Here is a 9,586-nt window from a genome sequence, read left to right as displayed (position 1 = left end):
GTCCATACGACATGTGACACGCGAGTGTCTGATGGCCATGTGAGACACATGGCCTGGCTACACTGGCGTGTGTCCCCTGTTTTTGAGAAAAATATTCAAAGTTCATAAAAATTTCTTGAGCTATCGGTTTAATCCCGAACCACTTCTAATGTATGTTTAGGGCCTCATAGGCTCGTATTAGGGACAAATTGATTGAATTTGAATGATGAATGTATGAAATGATATTGTGTATGTTAAATGGTTGTTTAATTGTTTCGTAAGTTTGATAATACTCCGTAACCCTATTTTGACATTAAATACGGGTGAGGGGTGTTACAACAAGTCCATATCATAATCATGTATAAAAAATTACCAATTAACCAATTCATCCACAACCCATTCCATAATTAGCTATCTACTTCCATAAGGCATAAATAAGTAACCAAGTCACATATATACTTAGACATTTACAAGCCCAAAAGCAAGGTAATATATATACAAATATGATAGTAATAAGCTCAAACCATACCACATTGATAAAAAAGAATAAAATCTCCTATTACATGCCATTTATAACCATCAAAAAAACAACAAAACGTCTACCAAAGTGATGGATGGATAGTGTGAGTATGCTCTGACTGGATTCCAACTGATCGAGCTTCCTGATGATCTATAAGAATGGAAAAACAACTACATAAGCAAGCAATGTTTAGTAAGCTCGTACAATCATAAACATAAACTTACCTATTATGCTCAATTTATATATTTTTTATGCATAATTTTGTTATCATGCTTATGAATTCATTAAATCCTATACACATCACAAGTCCCACAAGTTTGTGAGCCAAAAAAGGAAACAAATAATCTTATCATGTCATAAAACACATAATAGTAACATATCAAATATACCTTTTATCCACCACATTACCAATTTGCATTACTCATCCAAATCAAAATATTATGCCAAAATCTTTCATTTAATCTTTCATTTCCACAAACATAACATGCCATATAATTAAGCTCACTTGTTTAAGTCTTTATTACCAATTGAACCAAATGAAACAACATCGGATACACAGGAACCATGCTCACCCAAGGTGTGCCAATATCTATAACTGTAATGTTAACATGAGCAGTGAACTATGAAATGGGCCTGCTTATAAGAGCTACGGATCAGGGTGTTAAGCTACAAGATGTTGCTCACACAAGCTGTGGAAAATCCGCAACAAATGCAGGCCTCAGCCATCGATAGGACATCCAAGACTAGCACCCGAAACCATAATGAAAAGCCATTTGTATCCTTAGTATTCATAATGTTCAAACGGGACACTTTACATATCCTTATGCTTGAACTTCATTTCTGTTATAACATTTCATACTTATATACATGTAATCCACATTATCAACAATTGATTACTATGACAATTTAATCCAATTTAGCATATAAACCAAATTAAACATTTAAGTTACCAAAAATAATTATTCATTAACATTTAACAAGTCCATAAGTAATAATTTAACTATTATACAAACTTACCTCGACAAAAACAGTTGCAAAAATAAAGTTGACGACTAGTCTAATACTTTAGCTTTTCCACGATTTAAGTCTGATTGACCCGTTTCTTGATTTAAATAATAATTTTCATTTAATTAAATAATTCAAATAGCTTACAAAATTAATTCAAGCCTATAACCCTTATCAATATGAATTTACAAAATTACCCTCATATTTTAACCTTTATGCAATTTAGTCTCTAGACCTGAAACTTACAAATAATCAACAATTAATTAAGTTCATACTAGCCAAATTTTATAGGGTTCATAATCAACCCATATTTATCACCATTTTAACTTATTTACATGAAGTTTTTCTATTTTAAAAAATAAATCCCTAATTATTTAAATTACTAAAAATCACTTAACAAAACACCTATATCTAGCTATCAAGTTCATGAATCTATCAACAGAGTTCATAATCACATTTAAATCATTCATGATAAGTCTCTAAACTTTTTACACTTTCACAATTTAACCCTCGGGCTAGTTAGATTAAGCTAAATCGATCTCAAAAACATAAAAATCATTAAAAACGAGATAAAAAAAGTAGTTACATGCATGAACAAGAGTTGAACGAAGCTTCCTAAACTCTCTAATGGTGAATTCAGCTATGGGAAAATTTAATGGAAGAAGATGATAGATTATTATTTATCTATATAGAGTATTATTAATCCATAGATATATAGATTCTAAATTTTATTATTATTAGATAGATTGATTATATAGCTATATCCAACTTTTCTATAGAGATATAGAACTTTTATCAAGAATTCCATTTCATTTATATTATATTCTATATCATTTATATTTTAAATAAAACAATGGCTCTAAAGAAATATCTCAAATAACAAAAAAGAAAGAATATCGCTTTGATTTCGCATAAAAGGGACTTTTAAATTTCCAATTTCCACGGACCGGCTGGGCAAGACTTAATCGGCTCATTTTTTATTTTCAACTCAAATAACTCATTTTTTCTATGATTCGCGATCCGCTTGTTGTAACAAAAAATCTTGTTATTGCATTGAATCAACAATCAGAAGCGGAAGAAGTCCTATTTCCGTTCCTATGATATAGAATCAAAATATTATTTCTATTCTTTTTCTCACAAATTGCGACTACTAATTTGTTAAGAATTAATCCAATTGAAGCTATAGCGTCATCATTTGCTGGAATCGAAATATCTGTGAGATCAGGATCGCTATTTGTATCGATTAAACAAATTGTTGGAATTCCCAAAGTGATACATTCTCGCAGAGCCGTATATTCTTCTTGCTGATCAACGGTGATTACAATATCAGGCAATCTCGTCATATATTTAATCCCGCCCAGATATGTTTGCAAGCGAGATAACTGTCCCTTCAACATAGCTGCATCTCTTTTCGGAAGACGGTTGAGTCCCCCCGTCTTTTGTTCTGTTCTCAATTCAAAGCAAAGACGAAACAGAGGAACTTCTATTCTTCTATTGGAATACCTATCTAACTCCACAGTAGTAGGTTGGATTAGATATATTTTGAGTTCGTATATAACTAGTCAATATGTTCGTATATAACTAGTCAATATCTAATATCCCATATACATGTGTTTCTTACATAACGTAAACAAACTATTCATGTCTTAGATTCAATTGGATTCTAGAATTATTCCTCAAAGGATAGACAAGAGTCGTCTTATAGCTATTAGATTCCATATACCTAATTTTACCCCCTTTTTTCCTAATCATTTTTTTTATATTGTTTTTGTAATGTAAATTGTCTCTTCCTTTTATTTTTATTTAGCATTATCTCACATGGATACAATCTAAATGGACGAATTCATTAGACCAAATCATTGCATACAAATAAAACATCAATATCAGTATTTGATTGAGCTAAGTTCATGCAATTTATTTTATTATTTATGAAAAAAAATTTTCTTTTGGTCAATCATTGAATTGAATGAAGAAATCGACTGAAATGGGAAGAATGCATCATTGAATTGAATTAATAAATCCGCAATTCCTAACAATACAATTTTTCACATGTTCTTTAGTTTTTCCAACCAAGAGAAAAGAAAAACCGAACAAGAGAAAAAAAAGTCAAAATGTCAAAAAATCGTAATGAAAAGCGTCCATTGTCTAATGGATAGGACAGAGGTCTTCTAAACCTTTGGTATAGGTTCAAATCCTATTGGACGCAATTTTGAATCGATTTCTCTATATTCCATTAAGTTAGAATTTTCTATTTATAATTGTTCCTAAAGTCGAAAACGCTCCATTTGGTCTGAATAGCGTCTTTCAAAAGCGTTTCCGCTTCCTCGATGAATGTCTTGGTAGAAGATATGATTTCTTGAACCGAGGTTTATTCGCTTTTAAGTAAGTACGTAACTCAACGAGAAATTTCCTTACTTGTCCAATTTCTAATGAATCAAGATAACCATTCGTTCCGGTATAAATAGTACTTATCTTATAAAAATGACAAATAAAAAAAAAAAGTGCGGGAGAGATAAAAAGATGCAGGGTCGTTTGTCTATTTGGCTAGTCAAACACGGGCTAGTTCATAGATCTTTGGGCTTCGATTACCAAGGAATAGAGACTTTACAAATAAAGCCTGAGGATTGGCATTCCATTGCTGTTATTTTATATGTATATGGTTACAATTATCTACGTTCCCAATGTGCCTATGATGTAGCACCAAAGTGGATTGTTAGCCGTGTGTATCATCTTACAAGAATAGAGTATGGTGTAGATCAACCGGAAGAGGTATGTATAAAAGTATTTGCTCCAAGGAGTAACCCTAGAATTTCGTTTGTTTTCTGGGTTTGGAAAAGTTCAGATTTTCAAGAACGAGAATCTTATGACATGTTGGGAATCTCTTATGAAAATCATCCACGACTGAAACGTATCTTAATGCCCGAAAGTTGGATAGGGTGGCCTTTACGTAAGGATTACATTGCCCCCAATTTTTATGAAATACAAGAAGCTCATTGAATGATAAGAAACTAATTACAACTTCGAATATGCAAGGAATATTTGTACATTCTCTTCTAGCTCAAACAGAGGAATTGAGGTTTCATTCTTAATCTTATGGATAGCCTAATAAATAAAAAGAAATAAAAGACAATACATCATTGAGATTCTCGATTTTTGAAGAGACTTTTTGTATTTATATTTATTTTTATTTTATTTCAGACGAGCCGAGAGTTTGTTTATTAAATTTAATGGAAAATCTATCTTTCTTTATTAAATTCAAAAATGCAAATTAGAAGACAAGAACAATAGAATAATAAGAAAAGTAAGAATAAAGTAAGATAATAAAGAAAGTGGATTATCTTATCATATACATCTATTTTATTTGATTTAAAAAGATGGGCAAGTCCTTTTATTTAATTCTACATTCCTTGCACTTATTAGATATCACTCGAATAAATGCAGTAATTCGTGGAGTGGGGGTATCCTATAGTTATAGTCGATTAATACACAATCTGTACAAGAAATAGTTGCTTCTGAATCGTAAAATACTTGCACAAATAGCTATCTCAAATAGGAATTGTCTTTATATGATTTCCAACGAGATTAGAAAATAAGGAGATCGGAAGGAATCCAACGAAATGCTTTAAATGAAATGGGGTTCCCTCGAGAATGAACTCGGGGAAGGTAGAGTAGAAATTAATCCTTATTAAATTAACTTAAATTCCAACAAACCTTGTCCATAATTGTCCACTATCAAATTATATGGTTTATTTACGCATTAAGTCCATTAATCTACATCTCATAGATTATCAACACTTTAACTAATAGATACTAACTTTTTTAATTTTTATGATTTAGTCCTTTTCCCTAAATTAACTATTTAAACATTAAAATTTCTTAACCAAATTTTAATATGACTTTGATAAATAGTCATAAATATTAAGTAAATAATTTTACTAACTCGTTATCAAAATTGTAGTCCCGAAACTACTATTTTCGACACCACTAAAAATGAGATGTTATATAAATACACAAATTTCATACTCTTGTATATTGACGGTAGTGTGATGCTTCTAAAAGAGAGTGATAGCTTTAATGGTTCGAGAGTGCAATCTACACGTGAAAACAAAAGCACAAAAGCATATATATTTGCTTAATAAGTTCAAATGAAAAAAAAAAAAACTATACTTACCTTACCTTACAAAGACCTTACGAACCACATGCTTACCAAACATATAAAGAATTCATATATAGAGCATATCAAGATAAGTAACATTAGATTAAGTAATATTTGAAGCAAATGAAATAAATTATTACCATTACTAAATCATTCAGGCATCAGTTAAATTTTTTTCTTATCAATAAGTATTGAAATTATGCCCACTATAATCTTAGTAAAATAGGACTCGGACACTACGAGACACCACATATGTAACAACCCATCTTTTAGTGGTGTCAGAAATAGTGGTTTTGGGGTCACAAATCTGACGAGTAAGTTTGTCTAATTAGTATTTAAAATATACAAGTCAATAATAATTTTTATATTGAATTTTGATTTGATGAATTTTAATTAATTGAATTAATGCTTAGTATAAGTGGTTGTCCTAGAAGTCAAGTGGTTTCAAAAAATGAGGTATCGAGACCCCATTATATAAATCGATCTTGTGAATATTTTTATTTAATATTTATAGAGTAATTATTTTATTATGTGAAGGTTTGGTTTAGAAATTTTAATGTTTAGATAGTTAATTGAGGTAAAATGATTACATTGTAAAAGGGTAAAAATAAATTGCTATATATTTAAAATACTAAAGGGACAAAAATGGTGATTAGACCATGGTCGACAAGTCCAAGTGGTGGTGGATATGATTAATCCACTTGCTTTTGGGCTATTTTCTCTTTTAGTCCTAATTAGTTTGGGGTTAAATTGAAATTAAGCTTGTTTAGTTCAAATTTTGAAACAATTGAAGGACCAATTGTGCAATTAAACCTTCGTTAGATGGTAATTATACCATATACTTAAATTGTGGATGTTTTTGGACATAATTTAATAATTTTACAATTTATATTAAAGGGGTAATTTAGTAAAAAGTTAAAATTTAAGCTAAATTAAAGAAATTAAAAGATAATATCAACATTTTTTTTCTTCTTCATGTGGAGAAAATCGAAACGCCATAGCTAGGGCATTGAAAGCTTCAGCCAAACTTAAGCCCTTTGATTTTGTAATTAAACCTTGCCCTTTTTAGTGATTTTTATGTTTTTGAACTCGTATTAACTTAATCTAGCTAACCTAGGGACTAATTTGTAAAGTGGTCAAATGTTGGGGATTGTGTCATTGATGAGTTTGAGTTGTTCTTGAAGTTTTATAGTAGAATATTAAGCTTGGTTGCTAAATAAGACTATTTTGTAAAGTAGTTTTTTTGTTAATTTTAATGTTCAAGGACTAAAATGTGAAAATAATAAAAGTACAAAGACTTGGTGCAAAATAACAGAAATTATGGATTGTAATGAAGTGGTTAATAGATCAGCTAAGCTTGGATTTAATTGAAAATGGTTAAATTGCATGTTTTGGACTTAGGTACTAAATTGCATAAAAGTGAAATATCAGGAGTAATTTTGTAAAAGTATCAAAAAGGACTTAATTTCATAAAATGAGTTAATTTTTTTGTTGGAATTATTTAAGTGAATGAAATTATTATTTTAGATCAAGAATAAGTGGATAAATCGAGGGAAAGAGAAAATTTTAGTATAGTCCCTGTATCTTTGTCATCGCTGTAGTTTAGTCAGGTAAGTTCGTTCGGTTTAATTTTAATACATTTTAAGCATATTATATGAAGTTAATTGTATAATTTTGGATTATATTGATGCATGTAATTGAAAATGGAAATAATGAACTAATATGACATATATCAATAATTGAGATATTTTGAGTCGATGAATGTTGGTTGTGGAACTAATGCTTGTATATGGAATATGAGATAGTGAGATATTCACGTATTGTTTTGTATGGAATGCTTTGAATTGATAAACGTTGGATAGAGTACGATTGGCATGCCAATAGATTATTATGTACATAGTATGGGATTGATCTGAGTAGTGAAGATGATTTTTGTATATTCTCTGTTCACTAGATATGCCGAGGTCCTGCATTTGTTGCGAACTATTGTGTTATACTACAATGTTATCTAGTGTTCTAGATGGTACTTGCTCTTATAAGCATCTAGTGTGCTAGATGGTACTGGCTCCTATGAACATCTAGTGTGTTGGATGGTTAATCGTGTACTCGCATCCACTTATCGTTCATCGGGCTATGTTTATTGGAAAATTATTGAAATGTGGAACTAATTTGTACTATTGTGCTGAGAATTACTCATCTGTTGTGAGATGTGATTGAAAAGATTTTCTGAGAATAAATTTATTGATAGGAAATTTATTTAGTAATCTCGTTATTTGATTTATTATGTTTATTCAATAAGCTTTGTCATTTTAATAGACAAACTTACTAAGCTATATGAAAGCTTACTCGTGTTATTGTTTCGTTTCCTTGTAGATCCTGTTTGGGGAAGTCTGAGATCAAATCAACTTGAAAAAATCACACTATTGAGAATCTTGGTAGATTTTGAATTTGAACTTGGCTTATATGGCATGTAATAAGGGGATTTGAGTTTGTTTTGTAATAGTCCATAAGTACTCATGTTATATAGCTTGGTGTTTTTATTATGTTGTTTAGTTAAATGGCTATAGATATGTGCATGCATGATGCAAGTTGTGGTTGATTAGAAATAGGAAAGTGTAAGTCTTAACATTCAATATGTTATGATATTTGTGTGATTGCTAATCATTAGGTTATATACTTGTGAATTTAGATTCTAGTTTAAATGATTCTAGTATAAGCATAAGTGGGTGAGTATGAAATGGTAAGTTGGCATGAGTTAGGTATGATATTTTGTCAATTTGACTATTTTGTGGCTTGTGCATTTTAACTAAGATAATGAAATGTATGTATTTGAATTGTGGTGTTAATGATGGCACATTGGCTAGCCACATAAGTTGATCGTTTCAGCATGCTTTGAGTGCTTTTGAATGTGTTTTGGGGGCCTGTATGCATGTACTTTTAATGTGTTTAGGTACACACGATTTGGAACATGGGCTGTCACACAGTCGTGTGTCACACACAGGCAATCTACACGAGTGTGCGTCCCAAGCGTGTTAGGTGTAGGGTTTACACGGGTTGGCACATGGCCTACAACACGGCCATGTGACCTAAGTCAGTGAGTTACACGAGTAGTCACACGGGTGCACACATAGGCGTCTGGATTAGCGACACGTGTAACACCCCTAACCCGTATTCATCGCCAGACTAGGGTTAAATGCGTTACTAGACAAATCAGAATATTTTACGAACAATTCATATACATCATCCACAATTATAGTCAAACATTACCATGGAGTTCCTTATATAGGTCGTCGAGACCTTAAGCATACAATAGAAAGGGGTTGGGACTAAATTGAGTTCATACAAAAAATTTCAAAACTTAAACAATTTTTTCAAAGTTGAACAGGTCACATGCCTGTGTGAACAGGCCGTGTGCCTCACACGGCTTTAGGCACGCTCGTGTGTCTAGGCCATGTCAAAATAGGGCATACATACTGACTTTTCCACACGCCCACAAGACACTCCCGTGTGCCGGGCTGTGTGAAAATTAGGGAGGCTATTGACTTGAGTCACACGGCTAGTCACACACTTGTGTGTCTAGCCCGTGCTCGAACTTGTCTTGGCCACACGGTCTAGCACACACCCATGTGTGCGATCGTGTGATCTGCCCAGGCTCATTTTGAAACGGTCCTTGAGAAACACGGCTGAGATACACGCCCGTGTCTCTGCCCGTGGGGCAAAAATAGGCCATTTACAAGGCCAATTTGCCAACCATTAAGGGTCCTCCCTACAATCATCAAATAGGCACCAATTGCACATCAAATTTCAACCATTTCATAACCAACACGTTCAATATTCATGGCATATCATTATCAACCAATCTCATGTTCATAACATATACCAATTCATGTCATTCCATAAGCCAAAAACATACCAAAACATATGAT

General features: G+C 31.8%; 1 non-coding gene across 1 annotated transcript; it reads left to right on the top strand.

Moving 5' to 3' along the window:
- The first annotated feature begins 3,638 nt into the window (after positions 1–3,638).
- Positions 3,639–3,710, top strand: TRNAR-UCU (transfer RNA arginine (anticodon UCU)). The gene has a single exon. It is a non-coding gene; the product is annotated as a tRNA-Arg (tRNA).
- The last annotated feature ends 5,876 nt before the right edge of the window (positions 3,711–9,586 follow it).

The sequence above is a fragment of the Gossypium arboreum genome, chromosome 4 (genome assembly GCF_025698485.1).
Source record: "Gossypium arboreum isolate Shixiya-1 chromosome 4, ASM2569848v2, whole genome shotgun sequence".
Taxonomy (NCBI): Eukaryota; Viridiplantae; Streptophyta; class Magnoliopsida; order Malvales; family Malvaceae; genus Gossypium; species Gossypium arboreum.
Note: the sequence above shows the minus strand (reverse complement) of the source record. Positions and strands in the feature narration are given on the sequence as shown.